At 40.1% G+C, this 17,778-nt stretch overlaps 1 protein-coding gene across 19 annotated transcripts in view; it reads right to left on the reverse strand.

Annotated features, from left to right (window-relative positions):
* LOC127646859 (disks large homolog 1-like) overlaps window positions 1-17,778 on the reverse strand; it is a 258,238-nt gene that overhangs the window by 55,320 nt on the left and 185,140 nt on the right. Inside the window, exon 1 of one of the 19 annotated variants that reach the window (XM_052130788.1) lies at window positions 803-1,028. The exons of the other annotated variants lie outside the window; for them this stretch is intronic. The gene's annotated coding sequence lies outside the window, so the exon portion shown is untranslated. Of the gene's footprint in view, window positions 1-802; window positions 1,029-17,778 lie in introns of those variants that run through there. 19 annotated transcript variants of the gene reach the window in all.

Below are 17,778 nucleotides of genomic sequence, written 5' to 3' on the forward strand. Positions count from 1 at the left end.
CCAATATGAGTTATTTATGTTTAGAACTATTAGTGGTTAAGGTTAGAAGATTTTCATTTTCATCATCAATTCTGTGTCAAATAGAGGAAAACTATTAAGTGTCATTCAGAAACTTGAAAAGGAAAGAGGCAGAAGCAACGTGGGCCGCAAAAGATGGTGTTGAGTAGCGCTGGTCTAAATAATAAGGAGAATACACACAAGCGCACATTAAAGAGTAGACAGATGTATCAACATATGCACAGCTGTGCCAGCCGTAAAGTGGTTGAGAGGACAGATATAGTCTGACATGTTTTAGAAATCCATTCCCAGGACTCAATCTGCATGAGGATGTTTTGCTCTCACTAGACAGAAACAGTGAAAATGTTCCTGAATTATGCAGAACCCACATCGTGCTCCTGCTTATTCCCTATGTTTGACCTTAGAGCATGCAAATAAGACATTCATGTTAGGATACAAGCCTTACATGCACATTATAGCCTGACGAGCACAAAACAGAGTGTGGATAGACAGATCCTGACATATGAGCTTAAATTAGCAAGAGCAACAGTAAACTTTGTAGAAAAGGTTAAAAAGAGTCAGGTAGCTCCAGTTAAAAACAATATAACATTTCCTCATAAAAAATACAACCAATACATTATAATACAAAAAATGCACCCTAAACAAACCATTCAAAAGCACCACCACAACAACAACATTTTAATTCTCCTTTCATTGAGCAATTTAACACCATTACCAAGCAAAACTAACACCACTTTCAACAAATTAGCATTAAAATAACCTGTAAGTGAATCATTATACTTACAGACTCTTTCCACAGAGTCGTGCAGGAGTCTAGAGTGAGGATGAATGGTTGCTGAGTGACTTTTTCCTTCTCTGTCTCTACTTCTCCATGTGGGAGTTCAATTATGTTGTGATGCTGATGGACAGCTCCTAAAACACACACAGCTGCTCTGCCTGTGCACGAGTGTGTGTGTGTGTGAGTTGCCTTGGTAGGATGCGTCCACGCAAAGCCTGTCTGAGCACCTACAGCACAACAGATGCTAATGGACTAAACAGTGCTTACATCGCTCACTCCCCTTTCTCACTCCTCCCTGTTTGAGTCACAAACCTAACCCATGTTGTCTTCTGCAGCACAAAAAAGACTATGTTTGGAATGTAATGCTTGCTTGCTACTTACTGCACAGTATACTGTATACTGCCTGAAAATGTAATAAAAATGGTATGTTTAACAGTATACATTATTTATCACATGGCATGTTTAATTCAGTGAGTGGTGTCCAGTTATCATCTTTGAAGTCGAATGGTTAATTGGCATTTTGAAACAATCCAATCTGGTATTTTGCATCCAATTCAATGTAAAACATAATTGACATTCAGCAATCTGATCATATAATGTGTCAAGAAAGAAAAAAATACTATTCCACGCAGTAAACAGTACTACTCATTTTGTCAAATGTCATCCAGGTAGTCTATGCATGTGCATACTGCGCAAAGTATATCTACTAAATACTGCAGTAGTAGTAAGCATACTATGATATTCTGATCAAAGCCATAGCCTTCATTTCACCAAGCAAAAGAATTTAATATGAATAGAATTTAATTAAATTAAACAGAAGAGTACTGGAGTGTGTAATAATATTTATAAGCAACTGAGGTTCAATGAAATCATGCAGGATCTGAGGAGATCTCTCTATGCATGCTCTGTTGGGGTACAGCAGATTTAGCCTGACTACATGCACAGATGGCTGAATACATCTGTAATCCAGAGAATTAATTTAGGAAAAGGATTTAAGCAGATCAAAGAAGCAACAAAAATACACACACAAACACGCGGCGCACACGCAAGTCTGTACAATGCTAAACTCTGGCTCAGCTAGTGATGTTACTGTATTGAGGGAGATACTCTGCCTATGCACTGTTAAAGGGTTAGTTCAGCCAAAAAATAAAATACTGCCATAATTTATTCCAAACCTGTTATGAATGACTTTATTCCATGGAACACCGGAGGAGAACTTTTGAACAATATTCACCCTGCTCTCTCACAATGGAAGTGAATGGGGACGCAGGGGGCTGTTAGTTACTTATAATCTGCCTTATAGGGCTGTGATATAGATTTTCTGATGCATCGCAATCTTTATTTGAACAATCTCGATATTGCATTTACATTTACATTTACATTTATGCATTTGGCAGACGCTTTTATCCAAAGCGACTTACAGTGCACTTATTACAGGGACAATCCCCCTGGAGCAATCTGGAGTTAAGTGCCTTGCTCAAGGACACAATGGTGATGGCTGTGGGGCTTGAACCAGCATCCTTCTGATTATCAGATTACCAGTTATGTGCTTAGACCACTACACCACCACCACATATTGATGCACATACACAAATTTTGTGCTATGCGACTAAAAATGTCTGTGATTAGGTAAAGGTTAAGATTCACCAGCGATTGAGTAGTACAGTGGCCAAAGACTAGAACGTGCAACCTATTTGTCATTGAATAATGTCTCTTTTAATATCCCCTATGTTCTTCCTCTATGTATATCCTCTATGTAATTTGTTGATAAAAACAACAAAATGAGCACTCATTAATGTGCGCTCAACCAAAAACTTCTGTGACTCTCGCAGAACTGACGGTATTATTAAAGAGACATTACCGTTTAAGCTACTGTTCTACAAACCAATATAAATACTTGTAAATAGCACAAATAATGCATTATTTTAACTCGCCGATGCATGGACTTTACAAGACCCCTGCAGGTGTCCTGTGGTACCTGGCACCAAGACTTTAGCAGCAGATCCTTCAAGTCCTGTAAGTTGCGAGGGGAAGCCTCTGTGGATAGGACTTGTTGGTCCAGCACATCTCACAGATGCCCAATCGGATTGAGATCTGGGGAATTTGGAGGCCAGGGCAAAACCTTGAACTCTTCATCATGTTTCTCAAACCATTCCCAAATTATGTGTGTAGTGTGGCAGGGTGCATTATCCTGCTGAAAGAGGCCACTGCCATCAGGGAATACCATTGCCATGAAAGGGTATACCTGGTCTGCAACGATATTTAGATGTGTCAAATTGACATCCACATGAATGGCCGGACCAAGGGTTTCCAAGCAAAAAAATTGCCCAGAGCATCACACTCCCTGCCATCTTCACACAGTGCATCCTGGTGCTATCACTTCCCCAGGTTAATGGCACACGTACACGGATGTCCATGTGATGAAAAAGAAAACGAGTCTCATCGGACCACATGACCTTCTTCCACTGCTCCAAGGTCCAGTTCCGACGAAGCATGCCCATTGTTGGCACTTTCGATGGTGGACAGGGGTCATCATGGGCACTCTGACTGGTCTGCGGCTACTGGATGTGACACATTCCTCCCAAACATGTGGCCTTGTTAGCAGATGATCAGCGTTATTCACTTCACCTGTGAGTGGTCATAACGTTTTGGCTCATTGGTATATATATACACTGTATATATCTATATAATGTATGTGAGGTAAAACATTAACTACAACAAATTATCTCACTGTTATGCATTCTCTCTGCATTCTCATCTTAACCTGATAGATACAAATAAGACATAATGGATGTGTGCAGGCCTCTGGTGATGAACAGCAAAAACTATAATTAGATAGAAACATGAAGTCATTCATAATGAAGGCTGAAGAACATTCGTCTGAATATTAAAGACTCCTTGCTGCTAAAAGTAGACCACACAGAGGAAACGACTAGTAACAATACACAAGTCTAGTATCTAGGATTATGTAGGTTTTGAATTCAGAATAGTTTATCATGAGTATTGATGCATACGCTGCTGTAGAACATTGACAGTTTTTCACGTTATCGTGCATTCCGCACATTTTCATCATCAATTCTTTGCCAAAATAGAGGAAAAAAATTAAGTGCCTTTCAGAAGCTTGAAAAGGAGGAAGGAAAGATGCAGAAGGAAATAATAAGTTTTGAGTCACATTTTCAAAGAATGAATGCTAGATGAATAATCAACAGAAGCAGTTATATTTAGAAATGGCATTATGGCACAATGGTCAGAGCTAAATCAACAAAGAGCAATGGTGTATACGCACTACAAATCACTGCTGGAATAAGATGGGGTCAGGTTACAATAACATTAAACTTATTAAATTCAAACTCTGCTCTGAAAGTAGAGAAGTGGAAAATGTTGGTAGCAAAAACAATTATTAATAGTTTAGCATCATGAAGAAACTACATTTTGTGCTATGCAAAAGTCACCACCACAATGCTAGGGTGTTGATGGTAGTTTCCAGGGCATTGCTATACTATTGCTAAGGTGTTTAAAATGGGTTTTAGCTTGTTGCTAAGTGGTTTTTAGAATGTTCTACTGTATAATAGTTGTCAGGTTTTGATCTAAAATTACATGTTTACTTCACTGACGAGTAAACAGTACCCCCTTTATTCCTGATTTATATACATACAATAATGTTGTATATAGGCCTATACGATAGCCAAGTAAATAATAAATAAGATCATGTAAATAACATCACAAAACTATTTCAATAAAAACAGAAGTACATTCTGGCCACTTTGGCAATGCGCCATTCACTGGTAAGTGAATGACAGCTATAAATATTTAGATTAATAATATGAATCTGTATTTAGTTTTTTTCCACAAACACATGAAGTCACATCAACACAATATCATGCTGAATGATTGTGTTCCACATATTTTAGGTGTCCAATATAAACTTGTGCAGCTAGGTTTTCCACTGAGGTGAAAAACAGATGTTTTAGTTGACAGTTTATATGTCATTTAATATGCTGGTCTCTTACACTGTCAGCGAGCATTAAAATAATGTTCCTACAATACAAATGCAACCATGTATTATTATATTTGGGGCAGGACTATCTGTTTGTACAACCAATAAAAGAGAGGATTTTTATGGAATCTGTTTGAAAGCAGTTCTTTTTTTTTTAGGAATCATTTTAATCCCTAGCTGACAGTATAAGCAGGTGGGTAGTAATGTGTTACATTTACTTTGTTACATTTACTTGAGTAACTTTGTGGGAATAAATTTACTTTGAGTAGGTTTAAAAGTGGGTACTTTTTATTCTCCCTTAAGTAAATTTCAAATAATTCTTTTTTACTTTACTTTTTTAAAATGGGTGGCGTTTAATTTAAATTAATGTGTAATTTATTGAGAGATTATTGAATGGAACTTTTACAAGAGCGGATGTTCACACAGCTACACGTGCTGTGCCGGTGTCACAGACTGTCACTCAATCACTGCAGCAGCATCAAACTCTTCAAAATGAAACACTTTCTTCGCTCAGAACAGTGAAAAAACAATACTTTTGTCATGCAGTGCCTTCATTTAACACCAATACAAGCTGATATTTCAAGATTAAAATCACAGCTCCTATTTAAGGCAGCATGCTGAGGTAAGTTTTGGCTCTTATTCTAACGCTGGATTTTCTGTGTAATGAGATTTTCAGGGTGAAAATGTAATTGGACTCTTATTTTTAAGTGTAAATGTTTAAATCAGTGCAGCAATATATCAGTGTGCTTTGTCCCGCGTCCCACATGTCATAAGCAGTATTTATGCATTTACTCCGTGCCCTCACGGGGGTATTGGGAACTATCGTAGCTACTTCAGGCGGATTAACTGTATAAATCCATGTAAACATCCAAGTTAAGTGTAAATCACTGCCATTTGCGTGATCAACAACTAGAGCGCAAACAGACATCTATGTGGCTATGTCCGCAATCGTTCACTCATTCACTATATCCTATATAGTGAATGACAGTAACTGCACTATATCTCAGCAATAAGTGATCGAAATGAGTGAATTCGGATGTGAGTGTCGGAGCTCGGGGGCTGGTGCAGAAACATCACAAATGAAATGTTAAAATACCTGGGCCTTGTTATTCTTATTAAATAATATATTAATACAATAAATCTTCATTCTGTTTGTCATTTTTATATATACACTCACCTAAAGTATTATTAGGAACACCATACTAATACTGTGTTTGACCCCCTTTCGCCTTCAGAACTGCCTTAATTCTACGTGGCATTGATTCAACAAGGTGCTGAAAGCATTCTTTAGAAATGTTGGCCCATATTGATAGGATAGCATCTTGCAGTTGATGGAGATATGTGGGATTCACATCCAGGGCACGAAGCTCCCGTTCCACCACATCCCAAAGATGCTCTATTGGGTGGAGATCTGGTGACTGTGGGGGCCAGTGTTTAGTACAGTGAACTCATTGTCATGTTCAAGAAACCAATTTGAAATGATTCGAGCTTTGTGACATGGTGCATTATCCTGCTGGAAGTAGCCATCAGAGGATGGGTACATGGTGGCCATAAAGGGATGGACATGGTCAGAAACAATGCTCAGGTAGGCCGTGGCATTTAAACGATGCCCAATTGGCACTAAGGGGCCTAAAGTGTGCCAAGAAAACATCCCCCACAACATTACACCACCACCACCAGCCTGCACAGTGGTAACAAGCCATGATGGATCCATGTTCTCATTCTGTTTACACCAAATTCTGACTCTACCATCTGAATGTCTCAACAGAAATCGAGACTCATCAGACCAGGCAACATTTTTCCAGTCTTCAACTGTCCAATTTTGGTGAGCTCTTGCAAATTGTAGCCTCCTTTTCCTATTTGTAGTGGAGATGAGTGGTACCCGGTGGGGTCTTCTGCTGTTGTAGCCCATCCGCCTCAAGGTTGTGCTGCAAGGTTTGTGGCTTCACAAATGCTTTGCTGCATACCTTGGTTGTAACGAGTGGTTATTTCAGGCAAAGTTGCTCTTCTATCAGCTTGAATCAATCGGCCCATTCTCCTCTGACCTCTAGCATCAACAAGGCATTTTCACTCACAGGACTGCCGCATACTGGATGTTTTTCCCTTTTCACACCATTCTTTGTAAACCCTAGAAATGGTTGTGCATGAAAATCCCAGTAACTGAGCAGATTTTGAAATACTCAGACCGGCCCATCTGGCACCAACATGCCACGCTCAAAATTGCTTAAATCACCTTTCTTTCCCATTCTGACATTCAGTTTGGAGTTCAGGAGATTGTCTTGACCAGGACCACACCCCTAAATGCATTGAAGCAACTGCCATGTGATTGGTTGATTAGATAATTGCATTAATGAGAAATTGAACAGGTGTTCCTAATAATCCTTTAGGTGAGTGTATAATGTGTGTTAATATAAAGAGTAAACACATTTGACCAAATAAAGAGTACATTTTAATATGTATATTTGTGGTTATTATATATAATGTCCTTGTGGAACATTTTCACGTTTTCACTGTAATAATTACTAGAAATTTTTCCAAACCACTCCTCTTACTGACAAATTCATCCAGATCTAAAAAGAGCATTTGAAAGGATAGTTCACCCAAAAATTACAATATTCATTATTTACTCACCCTCATGCAACCCCAGATGTGTATGACTTTATTTGTTCTGCTGAACTCAAATTAAGATTTTTTTGAAAAAATATCATCTCTGTAGGTCCATACAAGGCAAGTGAATGGGTGTCAACATTTTAAAGCTAAACAAACAAACATAAATCAACATAAAAGTAATCCAAAAGACTCTAGTGGTTGAATCAGTATCTTCAGAAGTGATGTGATAGGTGTGGATGAGAAACAGAGAAACAGGTCCCTTTCACATTCTTCTTCTCATGTTTTTGGCGATTCACATTCTTCTCTGCATCTCGCCCCCTGCTGTCTAGCAAAAATAATTACAGATATTGAGTTGTTTCTTACCCATACCAACCATATAAATTCAGAACACATGGATAAATAAAATTTTATACTGCCTTTATGTGCTTTTTGGAGCATCACATTTTTGGTCTACAGAGCTAAAATAGTCTTTTAAAAATCTGAATTTGTGTTCTGCAGAAGAAAGGAAGTCATACACATCTGGGATGGCATGAGGGTGAGTAAATGATGAGAGCATTTTCATTTTTGGGTAAACTATCTCTTTAAATTGATATCTTAGCCATAATGTAATATTCTGTCATAATTTCTCTACCATCATGTTATTCCAAACCAGTGTGACGCTTTATATTATGTGGAACTCAAAATATGATAGGGACTGACAATCTCGGTCACCATTCACTTTCAATATATATATATATATATATATATATATATATATATATATATATATATATATATATATATATATATATATATATATATATATATATAAACATTCACTGTAAGTAAATAGTGACTCAACATTCTGTGGTCTAATATCTCCTTATTGTGTTGCATGGAAGAAAGAAAGTCATACGGGTTTGGAACAACATGATGGTGAATGATGATAGAATTTCCATTAATAATAATAATAATTCTGTACGTGTTAAATGTGTATTATGTAATGGAATATAGGGGAGTTAACGTCTATTATGTCATTTGTGAAAGTAATGAGTTACTCACTACTTGAGTACACTTTTCATTGGATACTTTATTACTCTTGCTCAAGTAATAATTTATGTTAGTACTTTTACTTCTACTTGAGCAATATTTTTTGAAGTAATTGTACTTTTACTTGAGTACACTTTTTTCCACCCACCTCTGAGTATGAGTAAATGTAATATTGATGTTTCCTTTAGCAAGAAACACTAATTAAGGGTGTCAGAAAAGAACCCTTAATTAGAACCCTTAATTAATTTGGCAGTCATATGCCAAAATGACTGCTGTATGTTTTTGTCACAGATACGTTTATTTTAATAGTGCTTTGTAAACAGAATAAGAAAAAGAAATGCACAAAACACACAAAAAGTGAAAAAAGTGTCATCAAATGAAAGTCAGACAGGCATTACCTACTGAATAAATTAATTTTAATGAAGTGCAAGTGGGGATTTAGTCTTTGTTAATCTGCCTCAGTTAGTTGTAGTCATTGTGCAGTGCTAATGTATGCGACTAAAGCACACTCAGTTCATACATAATATTGACTAATACTTTAGTCATCTCCTTAAGGCATTAAAAAAAGCTTAACTCATTTTGACACAGACACTGCAAAAACCTTGGTATTGCTGGGGTATATATATGCAATCTAAGCATTGCTTGATCACACACTGTTACATTGGAACTATCCTAGTGGTATCCTAGGAACTATGTGGTCTTCATTGTCTGTTTGGTCCTATTAAAAGAAAAAAAGCATTTTGTTTGTAATTTAAATGAGTGTATTTCTAAATACCTAGAAGGAACGTCACAGAAGCAGGACTGTGCTTAGCCCAGCTGAGTGTGTATGTGTCAAATACAGATGTCTTTAAGCACCAGCACAGATACTTAGAGCCATTAAATCCTCTGATCAAAGCAGTCTGGCCCTGGGGGGGCTTCATTTCCAATCCAAACAGCACCATCAGAGTACATTTAGTGGCATTTGTTTCTCATGCTGCAAGATGGATATTCTAGAGTTACTGCATCCCAGCTAAATCAATCAATCAATCAATCAATTTTATTTCTATAGCACATTTAAAACCACACATGTTGACAAAAGTGCTTCATATTATAGCATAATGAGATCATATAAATACATAATATAGAAAATATAGAAAATCACTGCACCACAACATCTGTTAAATACCTAAAATGACCTCTAGTTTAGAGATGTGCAATATCGACTTGCTTGTGGGCTGCCTGAAAAACTAGTTGACTAATTCAGTGCTATCCAATCTTTTTTGTCTTATGTACCCCTCACGGCCACATCAATAAGGCTCAACAACACTGTATACATTTTTCCAGCATCAGCCATATACTGTAACCGCTCCACAATTTTGAATTTGCTTCCTTATTCTAAGTCTTCTGAAATTGGCAGAGATTCATTTCTAAATGTATTTATTATATTTTTATTATTTAAAACACACTGCTCTTAGCTTGGAATATTTCTTTGGTATTAATGCATTGGAAATCAGTTCAAAAGGTTGTGAGCTTGAATCCAGGAAAGTTTGTCCATTTTTTACATTTGTACTTCAGTTGAGTTTTCATATTGTGCTTACTACAATGCAGACTGTAATTTATTGCATAATTCCTGCTTCAATAAAATAAAAATAAAAAACTACGGTGTAACTACTTTCTTAGAAATAGTTGTATACTCTCAACCAAGAATATCTATTTGACATCAATTAGAAATGTTGATTGTGTGGCTCAGTTGTTAGATCTCTGAGCTTCAGTTTAAAGGACTGGGTGAACCCCAGTTTGATACCCGCTTCAGCTGGTATAAATGTGACTCTGTGGTGCTGGATCTCTTTGCATTGGGTTTAGGGCTTAGCCCCAATCATTGATGCTTGCAGCTATATTTTTAATCTTTATTTCTTTTTCTGTTTCATAGGTTTAAAAAAATTAAAATAAATCGAAAACATTCCAAGTAACCTGGAACCTTCTTACATACTCCCTGTGGTACAAATACTGTACCCCTGGTTGGGAATTACTGTACTAATCAGTCTTGAAATGGCTCTGTATGATTAGGGTGGTTTCAGATTCTGATTGGACATGTTTATAAGGGGCTATTTACTTAACCCTTGTGCGTCAATTTAAAAAAGTTACTCAGAGGTCCTTAGAGGACAAAAATGCCTGTGTCAAAAAACTGGCATAATAATTGTATACATTAATATTATTATCCATCTTCAATTAGTTAATTTTTAACCAACATCAGTCCTGATCATAACTGCAAAATATTCATTCATTTCAGAAATGTAAACCTTTAAATGCCAGTCTGTTTATATAATGCCACTGTTGTTTTTTATGAAAAAATAAATAAATATATATATATATATATATATATATATATATATATATATATATATATATATATATTTTTTTAATGTATTATCACGGTCTGGAATATGTCAATGATTAGCAAAAACATTGATTTTGATGCATTATTATTTTTGTGCAGTGTCGGATTTAAAAAATGAACACAGAACCTTATGGCACTTTTCCACTGCACGTTACGGTTTGACTCGACTCTACTCGCTTTACTTTTCTGAGCTTGCTTTTCCACTGCTGTTTAGTGCCGCCTCAGCATGGGTGGGATTATAGGCTGATCGTCATAGTTGCGCCGCCTCTACTGCCATGACATCATCTTAAACATGACACAAAACATTAAACAATAAAACGACTTTGTGTTGCATAAAGCAGTTGGTTATTTTATACATGTGTAACAGTTAAATTCATGATTCTATGCTTTAATGGTACTGGGATCAAATATTGCATTTTTAAAGGGTTTCAATGGGGACATTTTTGTCCTTAAGGTCCTCAGTGTATCTATTTTTTGTACACAGTGTATTATAAATGTATTATAGGAAATTCACCCAAAAATACACACCTTTGGCAAAATTTATGCTGCTGACATAAATCGTGCGAAAAAACATCACAGACCATACTATCAGCGGCACACCCCTGACATCGTCACCCATTCCACAAAGCCAGATACCTTAGTTCCCAGCAATCATTCGGAACAGTTATCCTTCTACCTGATCCAATCTCAATCGGTGCCGCTAGTGTTGGGGCATCCTTGGTAGGTCACGCACAACCCACATATAGGCTGGTCAACCAATACTGTTCTTGCTTGGAGTTCGTACTGTTTGTCTCACTGTCTTAACTCTGGTGTCTCACCTGTCCAGTTTTGTGTTTTGTTTCAGGATGTATCGGCGGAGTTATCCGGAGTACATTTGGCATATCATGACTTGAGGGTGGTGTTCAGCCGGTCCCCTGCCATGACCATTGCTCCTCATCGCCCGTATGACTGTGCCATTTATTTGCTCCCTGGCACTTCGCCTCACGATGAAGGCTGTTTTCACTCTCTGCTCCTGAGAGGGAGGCCATGATCAGGTACATCAATGATTCTCTGGCAGCCGGTCTCATCTGCCCTTCCTCTTCTCCGGCAGGGGTGGGGTTCTTCTTCGTGGAGAAGGATGGCTTGCTTAGACCTTGCATAGATTATTGGGGGCTGAATGACATCACAGTGAAGAATCGTTATCCTTTTCTGTTGATGTCTTCAGCTTTCGAACTCTTGCAGGGAGCGTCTGGCTTAACGAACTTGAACTTATGCAATGCTTATCACCTTGTCCAGATCAGGGAGGGGGGTGAGTGGAAAATGGCTTTTAACACCCATAGGGCGCACTTCGAATATTTGGTTATGCCTATTGGATTGGTCAATGCCCCAGCCATATTCCAAAGGTTCCTGAATAACGTGCTCAGAGACATGGTCAACCGTTTTGTGCTTGTCTATCTAGATGATATTTTGATAATCTCCCAGAATATCCAGGACCATATTCAGCATGACAGGAAGGTGATTCAGCGACTACTTGAGTATCGGCTGATCATTAAAGCGGAAAAGAGCATATTTTATGCACTGACAGTTCCGTTCCTGGGGTTCTTAATTTCTTCCAAGGAAGTGCAAATGGACCCTGCCAAGGCCAGAGCCGTCTCTGATTGGCCAACCTCAGATTCCCGCAAGGCCTTGCAGAGGTTTCTGGGGTTTGCAAATTTTATCATAGGTTTATCCGGAACTACAGCAGCACCTCTTACAGATCTCACCTCCACCAGCACTGAATTTTGTTGGTCTCCGCGAGGCTGAAGCTGCGTTTTCTTAATTAAAGAAGTGGTTTACAACGGCCCCTATTCTTAGTATTTCTGGCACTTCATGTCAGTTTGTGGTGGAGGTGGATGCGTTGGAGGTTGGGGTCAGAGCAGCTGTCACAGCGTTTTTCCTCAGAAAGAAAGGTGCATCTCTGCCTCTGAACCTAGAGTACATCTGTAGCACTAAGTGCCTTAATTCTAGGCAGGCTCGCTGGGCACTGTTTTTCACCAGGTTCGACTTTGTTCTCTCGTATTGTCTGGACTCTAAGAACGTTAAACCCGATTCATTATCTCGATGTTTCGAAGTCGAGACCTCTATCATCCCACCGGATACCATTCTACCCACCACTCTGCTGATGGGCATGGTATCCTGGGATGTGGAGGCCAAAGTCTGTGATGTGCTACGTAACACCCCTCCTCCCGCTACATGCCAAGCAAATATGTTATTTGTTCCACGATCAATTCGGACAGCCATCCTACTGTGGGGCCAATCATCCAATGTCGCCTGTCATCCAGGGGTAGCTCGCACCTAGGCGCTCATTAGACAGAGATTCTGGTGGCCATTGCTAGCGGAGGACGTACGCAGGTTCATAGCCGCTTGCTCAATTTATGCTTCAAATAAATCCTCCAGTCAACCCCCGGCCTGGGATCTCCAAACACTGTCAGTCCCTTCAATACCCTGGTCTCACATAGCCATGGATTCACGTTTTTGGCGAGAATTCTGCCGACAGCTGGGGGCTACTGTGAGTTTGTCTTGGGTTCCATCCCCAGACAAATGGGCAGGCGAATCGGGCTAATCAGGAACTTGAGAATTATGTATTCTGTGAATTCGCCAGTTTATTCTGTTTGTTTTGTTTTTCATGTGTCTCAGGTGCTGCCGGCATGTGTGATCAGCGTTTCCATGGGGACACTGATCATGCCACTAATTAGCGTGCTAACAGTACCTGTTCTCTGTTGATTCTCTGCCTACTTAAACCCTTCGTTGCATCATAATCTTTGCAAGATGGTCACCATGTATTTTTATTGTTCTCTGCCTGTCTTGAGTTTGATTATGGGTTTTCTAGTTCTTATCATTGCCTTTGTTTCATGGGTTCTTATGATTATAAGACCCAGGTGTTCCTTATTTTTTCATTAGGTGTATTTAATCCCTGTGTTTTCCTCTCTAATGGTAACAAAATAATCAATAAGTTAATCTATCTATCTCATGTATTAGGCCAACATCAAGGTTTGTCTATACCAGTGGTTCTCAACCTTTTTTGATTAATGCCCCCCTACTTCATTCCCTTACCCCAGCATTAGTCGAGGTAGCCTCTGCCTGTGTATTTGACACTGCTAAACTAGATAATTCAGACGCATCGCTAGACTTCAAAATCAGTTGAAACGCAGTACAAATACGCACCAACATGTATAATTGAGAACCAACTGATATACTCCAAGTCAAGATAAACTTTTGTAAAGTTAATGCAAAGAGGACTGTGGAGCGGAGGGGGGCGGGGCTGGTCGCGAGGGATAAAGGCGGCCAGTGACGATGCTTCGAGAGTGAGAGAATTACGGGCATGTCCATCATGTGTGTTTATGTTTGTGCTTTTGGTTTAAGTTTACATTAAAATATTATTTATGTTGACAAGCCGGTTCTCGCCTCCTCCTTGCCCATCCTTTAACTGTTTTACATTGGTGCCGAAACCCGGGAAGGAGGAGGGATGCCCGTCGCAGAGTCCTCGACACTGCCGTCCACCCAGGGGAGCGCCACTGCCATCTGCCGGGTGACGGAGTAGCCCGACCGCCCGGATGCGGGGTATGGCCGTCGTCCGCGGGGCAAGTGGGGACTGGATACCCCGACCGCCTGAAGCGAGGGAGCCGCTGCCGGGGGCGGGGGGGTGCCCTGCCATCCCCAGAGACGCGGAGGGGTCGAGGGAAGACCGCCGTCCACGAGGGGAGGAGGGAAGAAACTCTCTGACTGCCCGGAGCGGTAGAGCCCTCCGCTGCCAGGGGCGGAGGAGTGTCCCCATTTGCCGCCAGAAAAGCGGAGGCGCGTTCTACCCGCTGGGGGTCGACGGTTTCACTCCGGTTCGCCCGGGGGTGGAGCGGCTGTCGTCCGCCTGAGTGTGGAGGAGTGTTCGAGGACCACACGACGGTACATCAGAGAACCGGTGAGTGAGCTTTTTCTCTCTCTCCTATCTCTCTCCCTGCCGCACCTCGTGTTGGCCTTTTCCCTCGCCTATTTTGTTTTGTTGTTGTTGTCTTCCCCTCCTGTCTCCTCCCAGGGCGAGGAAGGCGGGGATGACCACGCGGGACGCAAGATACACCCCGCCCCAGGGATAGGGATGGGGGGGTGTACGTCATGCCGGTGGCACCCCGGCCTGAGATAACGCCGGGAGGAGTGTGGAGCGGAGGGGGGCGGGGCCGGTCCAAATATCGCGTGCCCGGTCCCCAATCGGCCTGATGAGGCGCGCGAGGGATAAAGGCGGCCGGTGACGATGGTTCGAGAGAGAGAGAATTACGGGCATGTCCGTCATGTGTGTTTATGTTTGTGCTTTTGGTTTAAGTTTACATTAAAATATTATTTATGTTGACAAGCCGGTTCTCGCCTCCTCCTTGCCCATCCTTTAACAGTTTTACAAGGACCTTGACGATAGATTTTATTATTATGACTGATAAATGCCTCTACTAATTTGCTCTCAGTGCCCCCTAGCATCCCTTAGACAAATTTTACATTTCTAATTTCTTATTTTAATTTTTTTGAATTTGGGGTGATTTATGATGTGGACTTGTTCATAAAATTCAACCATTTACATACAGTAAACTTTATGATAAAAAATTCCATAATAATCAAAAGGAAATAGAGCAAGATGTAAAAGAATGTTGGTGTACATAAACAGCTCAGATGTAGAAGTGCTCTCTTCTGTCTCTGCCCACCTCCGAATTCAATGTTCTGTTCTGGCCGTGAATGGAGGAGTGTGACAGGTACAGGAAGTCAGGCACAGGAGCCATGCTAGGACGACAGCTTTCACCAAACAGAGTGCAAACTCTGGGTGTGAGAGGAGCTCGGATCACACACATACCATGCTGTTCAGAGGCTTAATTTAGACCTGCTTTGAATATCTCTGGCCAGAGCTCTATGAGGGTCATCCTACCCTATTGGTATTCTAATAAACACCGTAGCCAGGCCCACTGAGCTGAAAGAAAGGATGGCAAGGAGGGACTTTGCACCCCTGGGGTGGAGAGGCCGAGTTGTTCTGAGTCACGACCACACCACCACACAGCAAACTGGGCATATTATTACTTTCATGTACATTATGCCGCCTTTTTTAGGCCGACATGAAATCAAAATTGACCCTATTTACTTTCTTTATGCTCATGGTGCTATTGTCAAGGTTACCACACCTTTTGACAAATGAATTTTCATGACTTTTCCACATCTCAAGTAATCACTTTTTCTTATTTGTAATAAGTGGAGAAGGATTTTTAAAATATGTCCTCATAAAGAGCAATTCCTAGCTAAAACGGTGCATGGCTGGTGCTGAGTCACCTATTCAGCTGAGAGGGGGATAAAGACAAGCCAGGGGCGAAAGTTCAGGAGAGAGAGAGAGAGACACACACACACACACACACACACGGCCGCTGTGTGTGTGTGTTTATGTTTGTTTAAGTTAATTTATGTAATTAAAGTTACGATGACTGTTCTACCAGTTCCCGCCTCCTCCTTGTCCATCCTTTACCTGTTACATTATGAATATATAAATATGAAATGAATGAAAATATTGATGACTAATCTATGGGGGACTAATTCTTTCAATAATTCAACCTCCCAATTAGATTTGGGACATGTTTAATTTTATTTGATTGGGTGATATTTTAGTGAATTTCTATCTTTATATTGTGGAAGGCTTTGTTTGGAAAATGTTAGTAAAGCATTATATTGTTACATATAGTTTTGTTTTCTTTCTTAAGATGGAAATAAATGCATTTTGACAGGAAAATAAGCATATATGGTGTAAAATTTCATAAATTTTTAAATCTGTGATTAACTACCAAAAATATACGATTAATCATGATTTAAAATGTTAATCGACTGACAGCCCCAGTATTTTTACATAATAAAAAAAATATCTGCGCTAAACACTTTAGTTCCAATATACATAGAGTTCCTTGTCTGTCGCTCACTTCGACGTTGTGTCGAAGAAGCGACACTAGGGGTCTCTCTTGAGCGCCGAATATACCTCTGATCTATGAGAAGTTGGCAGACAGAATTTGCATGTCCTGCCCCCGGACATATGGGTATAAAGGTACGGAAATACGTCTGTTTCATTCAGAAATTTTCTTCGGAGCCGATGGTCGTGTATGCAGTGAGCTGCGAGTCACACACACCTGTTCCTCTTACCTCTGGTGATCTGCTGTTGGATCTATGGCACACTTCAGCAGCTTTCTCCTTCTCTGCACGAAAGTGCAATTTGCCCCTGGGTGCTTCGACAGCGCAAAACTAAAAGAGTTTATAAAAGAGTATTTTCCTCTAAAAGAACAATACACAGCGGCGTAGAACGTCCTTTTTAGGATGCGATGGAGGGAACGAGACGTTGTGTCCTCCTGGCCACGTCGCTGAGCCGAGCCACTGTTGTGGCCGGACCATTTCCGGCTCCTCAGAAAAATCCTGAATGAAACAGATGTATTTCCCTGCCTTTATACCCGTATGTCTGGGGAAGGGACATGCAAATTCTGTCTGCATACAGTCTGATTTTTCATAGATCAGAGGTATATTCGGTGCTCAAGAGAGACCCCAAGTGTCGCTTCTTCGACACAACGTCTCGTTCCCTCCATCAGGGAACGGAGGTTACATCCGTAACCTAGACGTTTTCTAACTTGCTTTTATTACTTATATTTTGCCTGTAGCCAAAACGGTGCTGAAACTGCAACCATTTTCCTGGTATGTGCTCCAAAAGGAGAGTCCCTCCACAGGCAAGGGAAACAGCAATCTGATGAATAATATGTAAGATGTACAATAGGAAGAATCTTAAAAGGCGGAGTGAGAAAATTAATTAGAATAAAAGTTAGTTATTACAGGTTTTGGCTTAAACCAAGCCTACAATTAGTGATACACATAGCATATGTCTTCTTGAGAGCATGAATGAAAAACTACAGATCCATATACAGTATAATCAAGTGAAATAAAAAGGAGGAAAAGGAAGAC

The sequence above is a fragment of the Xyrauchen texanus genome, chromosome 7, assembly GCF_025860055.1.
Source record: "Xyrauchen texanus isolate HMW12.3.18 chromosome 7, RBS_HiC_50CHRs, whole genome shotgun sequence".
In the NCBI taxonomy this organism is placed as follows: domain Eukaryota; kingdom Metazoa; phylum Chordata; class Actinopteri; order Cypriniformes; family Catostomidae; genus Xyrauchen; species Xyrauchen texanus.